The sequence below is a fragment of the Aegilops tauschii genome, chromosome 4, assembly GCF_002575655.3.
Source record: "Aegilops tauschii subsp. strangulata cultivar AL8/78 chromosome 4, Aet v6.0, whole genome shotgun sequence".
Taxonomy (NCBI): domain Eukaryota; kingdom Viridiplantae; phylum Streptophyta; class Magnoliopsida; order Poales; family Poaceae; genus Aegilops; species Aegilops tauschii.
Genome location: NC_053038.3, coordinates 278,342,905 through 278,354,828, shown reverse-complemented (window position 1 = coordinate 278,354,828; position 11,924 = coordinate 278,342,905). Strand labels below are relative to the sequence as shown.

General features: G+C 42.9%; 1 pseudogene; it reads right to left on the bottom strand.

Annotated features, from left to right (window-relative positions):
* Nucleotides 1-822: 822 nt before the first annotated feature.
* Nucleotides 823-1,691, bottom strand: LOC120963395 (NAC domain-containing protein 75-like; annotated as a pseudogene).
* Between the last annotated feature and the right edge of the window lie 10,233 nt (nucleotides 1,692-11,924).

The following is an 11,924-nucleotide window of genomic DNA, read 5'->3' as shown; positions in this document are numbered from 1 at the left end:
GTCATGGGCTGGTCCTGTTAAAAACAAAACCAAGCTTGGGCAGTCTACAGCCCAACTGAAACTTGCTCGACCTGAAAAAACAATGTACCTGCTAGATCCCAGTTATTAGTCCGCACTTGCAAATTCTCTCATTTATTGACTACGTTGAAAATTTCATAGGTGTCTTAGACGTCAGCATTATTTTTCCATCGTGATAATAAATGCATGTACTTGATTGCGTACGGCCATGGACCTGCTGGTTCCCTACAGTTAGGCTCTGTATGGACAGCCGTCTTGTGGTTCCACAGACGAATTTCATGCAAATCAGATGGTTTTCAGTGAACCAGACTAAATTCATTGAATTTTACATATTTCTTTTTTACTATGGAATATTTTACATATTTCAACTAATAATAACCGACTAGGCCTTTTTTGAGTCCATGGGAGGTGCTTCACACGATCGAGGTCGCGACACTTAACTGTTTTGGAAGGCCCAAATCCATCGCGCCTCTCTTTTAACAAGTTGCAGCTGGGCTTGGCATGCCACAACCTAGTTCCGACGTGCTACGTCCAACTATCAGCCGGTCAAACCGGATGGATCCTGTGCATACTTCAAAGATGTAATTTTCTTGGAGAACTGGGAATTCGAACGGCAGGTGCTTATGCTACCCATCAAAAAAAATCAGGTGCGTGAAAATTGGTTTTGAAACAAATGATTCAGCTTTATATACACGTCAACCCTCCACATGATGGTTGGAAGCAAATGCAAGTTCATATCGAAAGATCCTTAACAACAATACCAACTTGCAAACGACCAGGTAGTACATGTATACCAATACCAAACTAACTTATAATCTTTTTAGTCCTGGCCCTAGTGGTGGTCTGGTAGAAAATCTTGCAGACGACCAGCTCCCGCTCCTTCTCTTGCTCGAGGTCCCCAAGGTGGTACTGGTGCATCTCCCAGTTGGTCCTCCGCTGGTCGAAGTTCTTTTTGGTGTGTAGCACTAGAACCTTTTTGTTGCCCGTTCGCCGGCCATTGACCAGCACTAGCAACGTATTGCCGGTCTTGTGCCACATCGCGTGCATGCCACACATCAACTGTATCTTGCGACACGTCTGCTTGCCCCTTTTGAACACCCTGGAGTTGTGCTAGAAGAGATGCTTGCTTAGGCCACTCTGTGTGATACCTGCAATATTGGCGAATACTTTTAGGGTATGTAGTTGGCATTTTCATAACATCTTTGGCATGTTGGAGTCACTTGCTTCACTTTTTATTAACTGTCAAATTGCAATTGCTTCTCTATGTCTGCGTCTAAAAAGAAAAATAGAGGTATAAACAAAGGAATATGTTTGTGAAAGTAGACGCCCGATTGGTGTCTCACCTTAAAGTTTCTCAGGATGGGTGTAGCATATGTCGTGCTGGTTGTCGGTGGTTGGTATGAAAAAATCGATGAGAGGGTGAGATCTCGCACTGTCAGCACTCACTTTGGCCTCAAGGTGCTCGATCAGCTCCTGATATGTGGGATCGAACTTGATGCCAGCCGGAAGCACCGGCCAATCCTTCTTGGACTTGCATCGGTTAATCCAGTTAAATGGTACTCAATGTATGATCAATCAACTGTTTTAAGTAAAAGATGAAAGATTTCAATGGATAAGTGGGACCCCAAATCTGAAGTCCACAATACCCGAACAAACTGGGGTACCGACTTCATTACTACATGCAAACTCTAAAGACTTGAAAAACCCCATAAAGATCAAAATCATCATACAGGGCGACAGGATGAATACTCACAGGAGCGGCCTTACCGGTTCCTTTCTTCATCCGGCTAGCTTGAAGAGCATCCTTGTTGTGATTAACTTTTCAGCGTCTTCCTTTTGACTACTTGCAATGAAGTATAGTAGCTCCAGTAGTTCATCGCACATCATACCAAATGGATCGGAACAAGGCAGCGATGGTAGGCGGGGAGACCGGGAGAGAATGGGAGAGTGATTTTGTAGAGAATGGGAGAGTGTTGTTGTACTACGGGAGGGGTGAGGCTCACTTTGGTGAACTGAACACGCCGCCGAGGCTCTTGTGTCACCTCATGCGCAGCGTGTTGTCACGTCAATTCAATGTGAGGACATGATGAATAATTTGACCGACGTATACTAGTACTACTTCACTACTTACTAGTCGTATTTAGTGTCCCATTTTAACCATAGGTTTAACTAACAAAATGTCAATGCATGTCACAAAAAATTATACCATTGGAAACTATGTTCAAATACGAATCCAACAATATAATTTTTTGTGACATGCATTAACATTTAGTTCGTTAAATTTATGGCCAAAATTTGACACAAATTACGAAGGGGACCAATAATCCAGGAGTGAGGTAGTAGTACGAGTAGCACAATATACGAAATAGAGGACTACTAGTACTAGTACAAATTTAGAAATGGAGTACAAAGTTACAAGGCTGTGCACGGACTTTGTAGGCTACATGAGTAATACAAAATATAATTCCCATTGGACAACACTTTCACCAACAAGTACGCACTTGAAGCCTAATTGATATATATGGCTTCTGCATAACATCTCCATCATCATTATCAGTACATGCTACACAGGTGAGTTAGGATGCACTTGATCCAAGAAAGGTATATATCCTTCAAACTAACTACAGTACATAATATCGAACAAAAGAGGGTCTTGCTACAGCAACACGCCGGCTCAGCTTATTAATTAAGTGTCCCGTCCGCTGCAGCGTGTATTGTCACTTCACTGCGAAGACTAGTTGAATAGTTCTCTCTGTCTGAGATGGGGAATAATGGATTGCCAAGATTTCCTATTGACAGTATCCCTATGCCTCTACTCTCATCCTGTCCACAACAAGAAACATTGGCCGAGGCACCCGATGCCAATACTGTAGGAGTACTACTAGTATTTTGTGTCAAACTTTGACCATCTATTTAACTAATAAAACGTTATTGCATGTCACCAAAAATCATATCACTGGATCTATATTTGAACGTAGTTTTTAGTGGTGTAGTTTTTTATGACATGCAATGACACTTTGTTAGTTAAATTTACAGTCAAAATTTTACACTTAGTACGAAGCGGACCAATAAACCAGGACGGAGGTTTATATACAGTTCAATAAAAATATCATCAACCAAGGTAGTAGTAAATGATGAGTGCCCAAAGAAAGTAGTACTCAATAATGGGCTCTTTTTCCTCAAGAAAATCATCAACCAAGGTAATTGGAATGCATGCGTGAGGAACAAAAGACATACACGCATTTGTGAGTTTTCTCTTCATTCTTGCATGCAACGTTTTAATGAAGCTTGAAATATGGACATGTTACTGGTAGGGAGTAAAAGCCTCATGCATGCATGCAACACTCACACGTACACATGCACACATGCATCACTCACACATCTACGCGACACACAGCACACGACGCAACACACACTCTCACGCTTAAGCTTCTCCTCGTTCGGAGAGTTGAATTATGTGTGCATGCGACCATTGAGAGAAGAGGACTAAATGAAGGTTGTTGCATGCTGTAATTAAGGACACACATGCAGCCTATAGCTAGAGCACAAGTTGGTGCATTAGTCAATCAATGCCAATTAGATTAAAGGCTAAGTGCATTGGAAGTGTAGATGTACACTCTTTGTTGGAAAAATTTCTAATGTTAGATGTACAATTTTTCAGGGACCGAGGGAGTACACGTGCATGCACTCACATACACAGCTAGGGTGGTTCCGCGCAAGGGTTGGACTACTGTCGCGCCTGCGTAAAGCTTTGTTTAACTTATTTCTTTGCTCTACCAACTGAAAGGTGGGACCCGTAAACCAGGTGTCAATTTAACGAGTCAACAAAGTGCTAAGTCGACTATGTGGCCAGTCAGCAGGGTGTAATACGGTGCTCTACGGTGAGCTAGTGACCGCATAGTCACCGCAAAACTATATAGTGATTGTAATGAGCGTATTGTTACATACGTTGACCGCCAGTGTATTTTCCCCGTTTCAAATTAAGCCATATTAACCAGAAAGGACGTACTATGGACTAGTACTACTTTGATGTGTCACATGGACTCGCCAAACGAGGAGAAGCTTGCTTACTACACCCTCTCCCTCGCCCACACGCGGTGGATCACATGATGAGGAGAAGCTTGGGTACTACATACGCCTACGCCCTCTCCCTCCCCACGAGCGCGGTGGCTCGCAGGAGCAGGAGAGGGTTTTGACTACAGCGACCTCTCCCTCTCCCTCGCCCTCGCCCTCGCGGTGGACGTGCAACAGTTCATTTGGTGTCAGATTGCCAGAAGCATATTGTACTGTAGTATCATCATTGTTGGACCTTCCGAAGAGGCGAAGAGCCAAGTGCAAGGTTCACAAGTACGAACGGTTGAACGTCCCGAAGAGGCAAAGAGCCAAGCGCAAGGTTTATAGGAGTTGTTGTCCTAGTAATACAACTATAGCAAAAGATTGCTACTGTATGATGCTGCGACGTCACCTATAGCCAAAGCAGCACCACCTTTTTTTTCTCACAGAGAGTGTTGGAGCCCTTGCAACAGCCACACAAGTTGCACATACACATAACACATTTACTAGTAATAAATTCTAAAGGACAAATGCCAGTATGCCACACAAGTTCATCTCCACTTCATGTGATAAATTTGTGCACGAGTAGTCTACATATCACAGCGCTACCATTGATAATTTACCATACTCCTCTTACACGTTATAGACGGCACGATCCATAGTGGTGGGCAACGGGAATCATTGTCGCAACTTTCTAATCTGGTTCCACACGATAGAGAATCATCCTAGCTGAAGTGGCATAAATCAGGGATAGCGTGCCCCAGCATGTCGTTCATCCGGCAGTGCGCACTAAAGACACAACCATGCTTCATGAAAGGAAAGCTTTCGGTGTCGTGCACAGAAGGTGGCATCCGCTTCACAATGGGGTAGTTGTCCCCAATGAAAAGCGAGTACTCTCCAAGAGTGTTCCTCGGCACCCACATAGCATAACGGGGGTTGAACTCGGTGCCGTTCATCTGGTACACGCCGCATCTCAGATCTAGACACATGGTGACGTACATGGTCAAGGTCCATGCATAATAATGTTGTGCTCAAATATGGCGGTTGCTACTTTTTAAGCTTGCGTTGGTTTTTCCCATGAAGAGGAAAGGGTGATGCAGCAAAGTAGAGATAAGTATTTCCCTCAATTTGAGAACCAAGGTATCAATCCAGTAGGAGACAACGCACAAATCACCAATACCTGCTAAACAATCAAACAACTTGCACCCAACGCGATAAAGGGGTTGTCAATCCCTTCACGGTTACTTGCAAAAGTGAGATCTGATAGAGATACATGAAACTAAACAAATGGTAAAGTAAATATTTTTGGTTTATAGATCATAAAGTAAAAGATTGCAAAATAGTAGATCATAAACTAATATGATGGAAAATAGTAACTTATATGATGGAAAATGGACTAGGGGGGCATAGGTTTCACTACAGGCTTCTCTCAAGATAGCAAATATACGGTGGGTGAACATATTACTGCTGAGCAATTGATAGAAAAACACAAAGTTATGATGATATCTAAGGCAATGATTATGAATATAGGCATCACGTCCGTGTCAAGTAGAGCAAAACGATTCTGCATCTACTACTATTACTCCACACATCAACCGACTCCTGCCTGCATCTAGAGTATTAAGTTCATGAAGAACAGAGTAACGCATTAAGTAAGATGACATGACGTAAAGGAATAAACTCAAGCAATATGATGAAAACCCCATCTTTTTATCCTCGACGGCAACAATGCAATACGTGCCTTGATGCCCCCTCTGTCACTGGGGAACACTACTAGGGAAAACCTTATACACAGAAGCTTACCAGTAGCGATGGTCAAACAAATGCGCTACTGCTATCTACCAGTAGCACGGTGTATACAAGCCTGCTACTACTATATAAGTAGTAGTAGCGCGGCCCAGGTAAAAAGCACTACTACTATAACTGCCACCCCGTTGCCGGCAGGCTAGGTATAGTTGTAGCGCTGGTCTACAATCAACGCTACTGCTATTGTCTTAGTAGTAGTGTTCTTCGTGGGACCGCGCTACTTCTATGGGTGACTTATCCCCAAATTTTCCTCCCCCGCGCCCCGACCATCTTCTTCCTCCCCTCACTCCCTGCTGCCTCACTCCTCTGCCACCACCACATTGCCGTCGCCACCGCATTGCCTCCGTCATCCTCCCTCCTCCTTCCTCAGTATGCCCTCCCCCTCCTCTCCCTCCTCCTCCCATTACGCCCTCCTCCCTCCTCCTCCTCCGGCCGCCCCCTCCTCCCTCCTCCTCCGGCCAAGCCCTCCGCCGGCAGCCTCCTCCCACCGCCACCCTCCCCCTCCTCCTCTCTCCTCCTTCCTCCCACCCCCTCCTCCCTCCCTCCGCCCCCTCATCCCACCGCCCTCCTCCTCTCTCCTCCTCCCTCCTCCTCCTCCTCCCTCCCTCCTCCCCTCATCCTCTCTCCTCCCTCCTCCTCCCTCCTCCCTCCCCCACCCCTGCTCCCTCCTCCCTCCCTCATCTCTCCTCACTCTGTTCTTGCATAGAGTAGATTATTTTAATAAATTAGTAAAAATTCAAACTAGCTAGGTTAACTAGGTTGGCTAGCTAGGTTAACTAGCTAGGTTAACTAACTATGTTATTTATAGTAAGTGCTTAATAGAACTAGTTTATTTACAACAAGTGCTTAATAGAACAAGTTTATTTATAGTAAGTGCTTAATAGAATTAGTTTATTTATAGTAAGTTCTTAATAGAATTAGTTTATTTATAGTAAGTGGTTAATATATTTTGTTTATGTAGAAATAAAGTTTTCCCCAACCTCATCCCCGCAGTCGTCCCCATCGTTGACCCCTTAAGACCTCTAGGTGAGAATAGCCAAATGATAATGTGTTGTAAATGTCGATGATGAAAATGCTAGTGCTATATAGTCGCCATTCCATTGATGTCGATGTTGATGGATTATGAATATAGAGGATGTCTTGGTGTTCTTGTTTGCAATGTGCCTCCAAGTGGCCTGTGTTTTGCCGGAATGTTGATTCGTTTCTATCCCGGCAAATTTCAGGCGCTCGATATGTCCTGTCTTTAGCAAAGGTGATGCCGAATTTTTTCATGAATTTTAGCATGACTTGTGCTACAATGTAGGGAATATCGAGAGCTTGTGATTTGCCAGAACGGGAATTCAATGATATTTCGGCAAAACATAGGGCATTTTTTCTATGACATTGCTCGATAGATGGAACGGGTTGACTTTAGGTCTGTTTCAGCTTCTTGTGTGTCTTTCAGTGAGGGAGAGTGTCCACCATATATATATTTGAGAGAGGAAGAATGCCGACTGTTGTCGTGGGGGTCGCTTCTCCGTCTTCCCTTTGTGCTAGACCTTTGTTATGCACTAGGGGAAGGAGGGGTACCGACCATCACCGACGGTCAAAAAATCGGTGAGGGAGTGTCCACCATATATGAGAGAAGAAGAATGAAGATTGTTGTCATGGGGGTCGCTTCTCCATCTTTTCCTTGTGCTAGACAATTGTAATGCACTAGGGAAAGGAGGAGTACCGACCATCACCGATGGTCGCAATAACATATAGGGAGTGCCCACCATATACGTGAGATGATAGTTTAGGAAGGAAGACTCGGCATACCAAAAGTCAACTCGTTGCTTATTGAGGAATAGTGATATGTGTGTTGAGTTTTCTGGTAGTTCCTTCGATCGCTTTTCAATTAATGTTTCAACTATGAACATAGCGAATGTCTGACGACGAAAAGGATTTCGGTATGTGCGAATACTGCGAAGACGAGCGCGGCCTGTGCGACATGCCTCACCTAGTTGGTGGTAGGCGCTGCAGCATCAAGCTGGATGAGAACTTCGAAGTGGATACAGTAAGTCACAACAACAAGTCTTTTTTCATAATTAAGCATGACTTCTGCTTCTTTTGCTTCAACTTATAATTTTAATTTTTTACTATTCTACTAGCGTATCCCCTGCCATGCAAGAATTTATGTCTTGGATAAGATTGGTTTCAGTACTATGGAAAGTATGGAGGTAAAGAGAGTTCACTTAAGGACCGAACATGGTTATACTTTTGCCGTAAAATTATACAATGCAGACACCTACACCTATTTTGGATGCAAAAATTGGAGAGCACTATGCAAGGCTTATGCATTTGAGCCTGATATGCTTATCACCTTTGATATTGGTTCGGAAGATCAAATTGAAGGTAATATCGCCATCTGGGTCGATGTGCAGACCCCTCCAGTTCTACCATTATGTGAGTTTCTCAACCATATTTATGTCTTGGATATTGTTTATTTAAAAATAGTTGACAACTAATTTCTATTGACAGCTTATTTCCATTCAAGACAACATGTTCGACGCTTGGTAGACAACACCTACTACTGTCCCAGGGCTGAACTAAACTGCGAGGAGATAAGTCATTGTGTTTCATGGCTTGAGGATCTTGATACTGTCAAGACAGGTTATTTTCCTGGACTTAGAAATATTAGTACTCAAAATGTGCAACCGCTCCTGTGTGTATTGAACTACGGTCACATCTACTTAGGAAAGATGGTAAGATTTTTACTATTTGTTTTCAGTGCATCTTTTGCATACATTATTTTTAAGCTAAACTTCATTGCTAAGTATGTTACTACGATGTTCTTCAATAGGGACTCCCGATGAATGCTGTGCCTCATTGGATTGAGGCTAAAGGTCGCGTGACAATGGTTAGCTTACGGCCAAGACATCCTACATTGCACATGAGTGCATTCAAGATTTCTCGAAGCGAGCAAGTCTTAATAGTCAAAGACTGAAGCAAAATTGTGAAGGATCGCAGAGAAGTACTAGGGGGCAGCAATGAGAAGCGCAACCCACAATTAGGAGACAAGTTCATCTACATTCTCCAATATGATGAAGCAGGAGTGCTACACATGTTCTATGCTATTTTACCTGAGAGAGAGAGCAGCAGGAGTGATTAGCTAGCTAGAATGAGTTCGAAGATGATGATGTGCTACACTATGACTATGATGATTAAATACCTAGTGTTGGTGGTAATGACTATGATGATTATTTATAGCTAGTGTTGGTGGTGATAATATGATGCAAGAGGTTTTATATTAATATGATGATGATGTTGATCATGAATATCATGATGATTTGTTATGATGATCATGATTAGTTATTATATCATTGGTGGAAGGAACGTGGATTAGATTCATGTGGATGGATCAAAAGTGACCAAAAGTTGAATTAGTAGGATCGTCGTCCTAATTCAACTTTTGATTCATCCAAATGAATCTAATCCATGTTTCTTCCTCACAATGATATATTAATTCATCATGGACATAATGATATAACAACCACTTAATTGGTACTGTATCAAAATTTGTATAACGGTGTATAAATACACTAAAAATATAAAAAAAAATGAAAAACAGGATAGTAGTAGCACTGGGCAGGAAAAACACTACTACTAGTTAGATTAGCAGTAGCGCTTGTATGTAGAGCGCTAGTGCTAAGTAGCTATAACAGTAGCGCGGGATGGAACGCGCTACTGCTAAGTGTTAGCTGTAGCACCATATCAGTAGCCCGGTACCCCGCGCCACTGATAGCCCTCAGACCTGCGCTACTGCTAGGCTTTTCCCTAGTAGTTAAAGGACACCGCAAGATTGAACCCAAAGCTAAGCACTTCTCCCATTGCATGAAAAACCAATCTAGTTGGCCAAACCAAACCGATAGTTCGAAGAGAATTACAAAGATATCAAATCATGCATAAAAGAATTCAGAGAAGATTCAAATAATATTCATAGATAAGCTGATCATAAATCCACAATTCATCGAATCTCGGCAAACACACCGCAAAAGAATATTACATCGGATAGATCTCCAAGAACATCGAGTAGAACATGGTATTGAGAATCAAAGAGAGAGAAGAAGCCATCTAGCTACTAGCTATGGACCCATAGGTTTGAGGTAAACTACTCACGCTTCATCAGAAGGGCAATAGAGTTGATGTAGAAGCCCTCCGTGATCGAATCCCCCTCGGGCAGGGTGCCGAATAAGGACCCTAGATGGGATCTCACGGGTACTGAAGGTTGCGACGGTGGAAAAGTGTTTTCGCGGATGCCTCTGGTGGTTTGAGAATATATGTGAATATATGGGCAAAAGAATCAGGTCAGGAGGGTCACGGGGGGCCAACAAGGGTGGGGGCGCGCCCTCCGTCCTTGTGGCCGCCTCGTGGCTCCTCCGACTTCATCTCTATGTCTCCTGGGTGTCTTCTGGTCCAAGAAAAATAATCGGGAAGGTTTCATTCCGCATGGACTCAAAAACAAGGAAAAAAGAGAAAGTGGCACTGGGCTCTAGGTTAATAGGTTAGTCCCAAAATAATATAAAATAGCATATTAATGCATATAAAACATCCAAAACAGATAATATAATAGCATGGAACAATAAAAAATTATCGATACATTGGAAACGTATCAAGCATCCCCAAGCTTAATTCCTGGTCGTCCTCGAGTAGGTAAATGATAAAAAAAGAATTTTTGATGTGGAATGCTACCTAACATATTTATCCATGTAATTCTCTTTATTGTGGCATGAATGTTTAGATCCATAAGATTCAAAACAAAAGTTTAACATTGACATAAAAACAATAATACTTCAAGCATACTAACAAGGGAATTATGTATTCTCAAAATAACATGGCCAAAGAAAGCTTATCCCTACAAAATCATATAGTCTGGCTATGCTCCATCTTCATCACACAAAATATTTAAATCAGGCACAACCCCGATGACAAGCCAAGCAATTGTTTCATACTTTTGATGTTCTCAAACATTTTAAACTTTCACGCAATACATGAGCGTGAGTCATGGACATAGCACTATAGGCGGAATAGAATATGGTGGTCGTGGAGAAGTGATACGTCTCCAACGTATCTATAACTTTTGATTGTTCCATGCTATTATATTATCCATCTAGGATGTTTTATATGCATTTATATGCTATTTTATATGATTTTTGGGACTAACCTATTAACATAGAGCCTAGTGCCAGTTTCTGTTTTTTCCTTGTATTTGAGTATCGCAGAAAAGGAATACCAAACGGAAATCTAAGGTCGATGGTAACAGGAGGCAGGGGACACGATGTTTACCCAGGTTTGGGCCCTCTCTATGGAGGTAATACCCTACTTCCTGCTTGATTGATCCTGATGAATATGAGTATTACAACAGTTGATCTACCACGAGATCGTAATGGCTAAACCCTAGAAGTCTAGCATGTATGACTATACTAATGAGTGTCTCCCCTTCCGGACTAAGTCCTCCGGTTTATATAGACACTGGGAGGATCTAGGGTTACACAAGGTCGGTTACAAAGAAAGGAATCTACATATTCGGTCACCAAGCTTGCCTTCCACGGCAAGGAGAGTCCCATCCGGACACGGGTGTAGTCTTCGATCTTCGTATCTTCACAGCCCATCAAGCCGGCCCATGGCTAACAGGCCGGACGCCCGAGGACCACTTAGTCCAGGACTCCCTCAGTAACCCCTGATCCTCGCTTCAATGACAAAGTATCCGGCATGTAGATCTGTCTTCGGCATTGCAAGGTGGTTCCTCCTTCCGAACTGTACCCAAAATAGTCTTCGGATGTACCGATGTGTCCAGATCTGTAACACACACACACACACCACACACAACCGTAGAGAGGATATAATATTTCTGGAATCCAATCCGCTGACAAATTTTTGTAACATGACATCACGTCTGTCTGGTCATAATCTCGAACCGCTTTCCGTCTGCTGCTCCATGTTTTGAGATGCGGTCGCCATTGGCATGTCTTCTCAAAGCAGAGATCGTGTCACCTTATTGCGGGATTCTCATCAATACGGGCGTG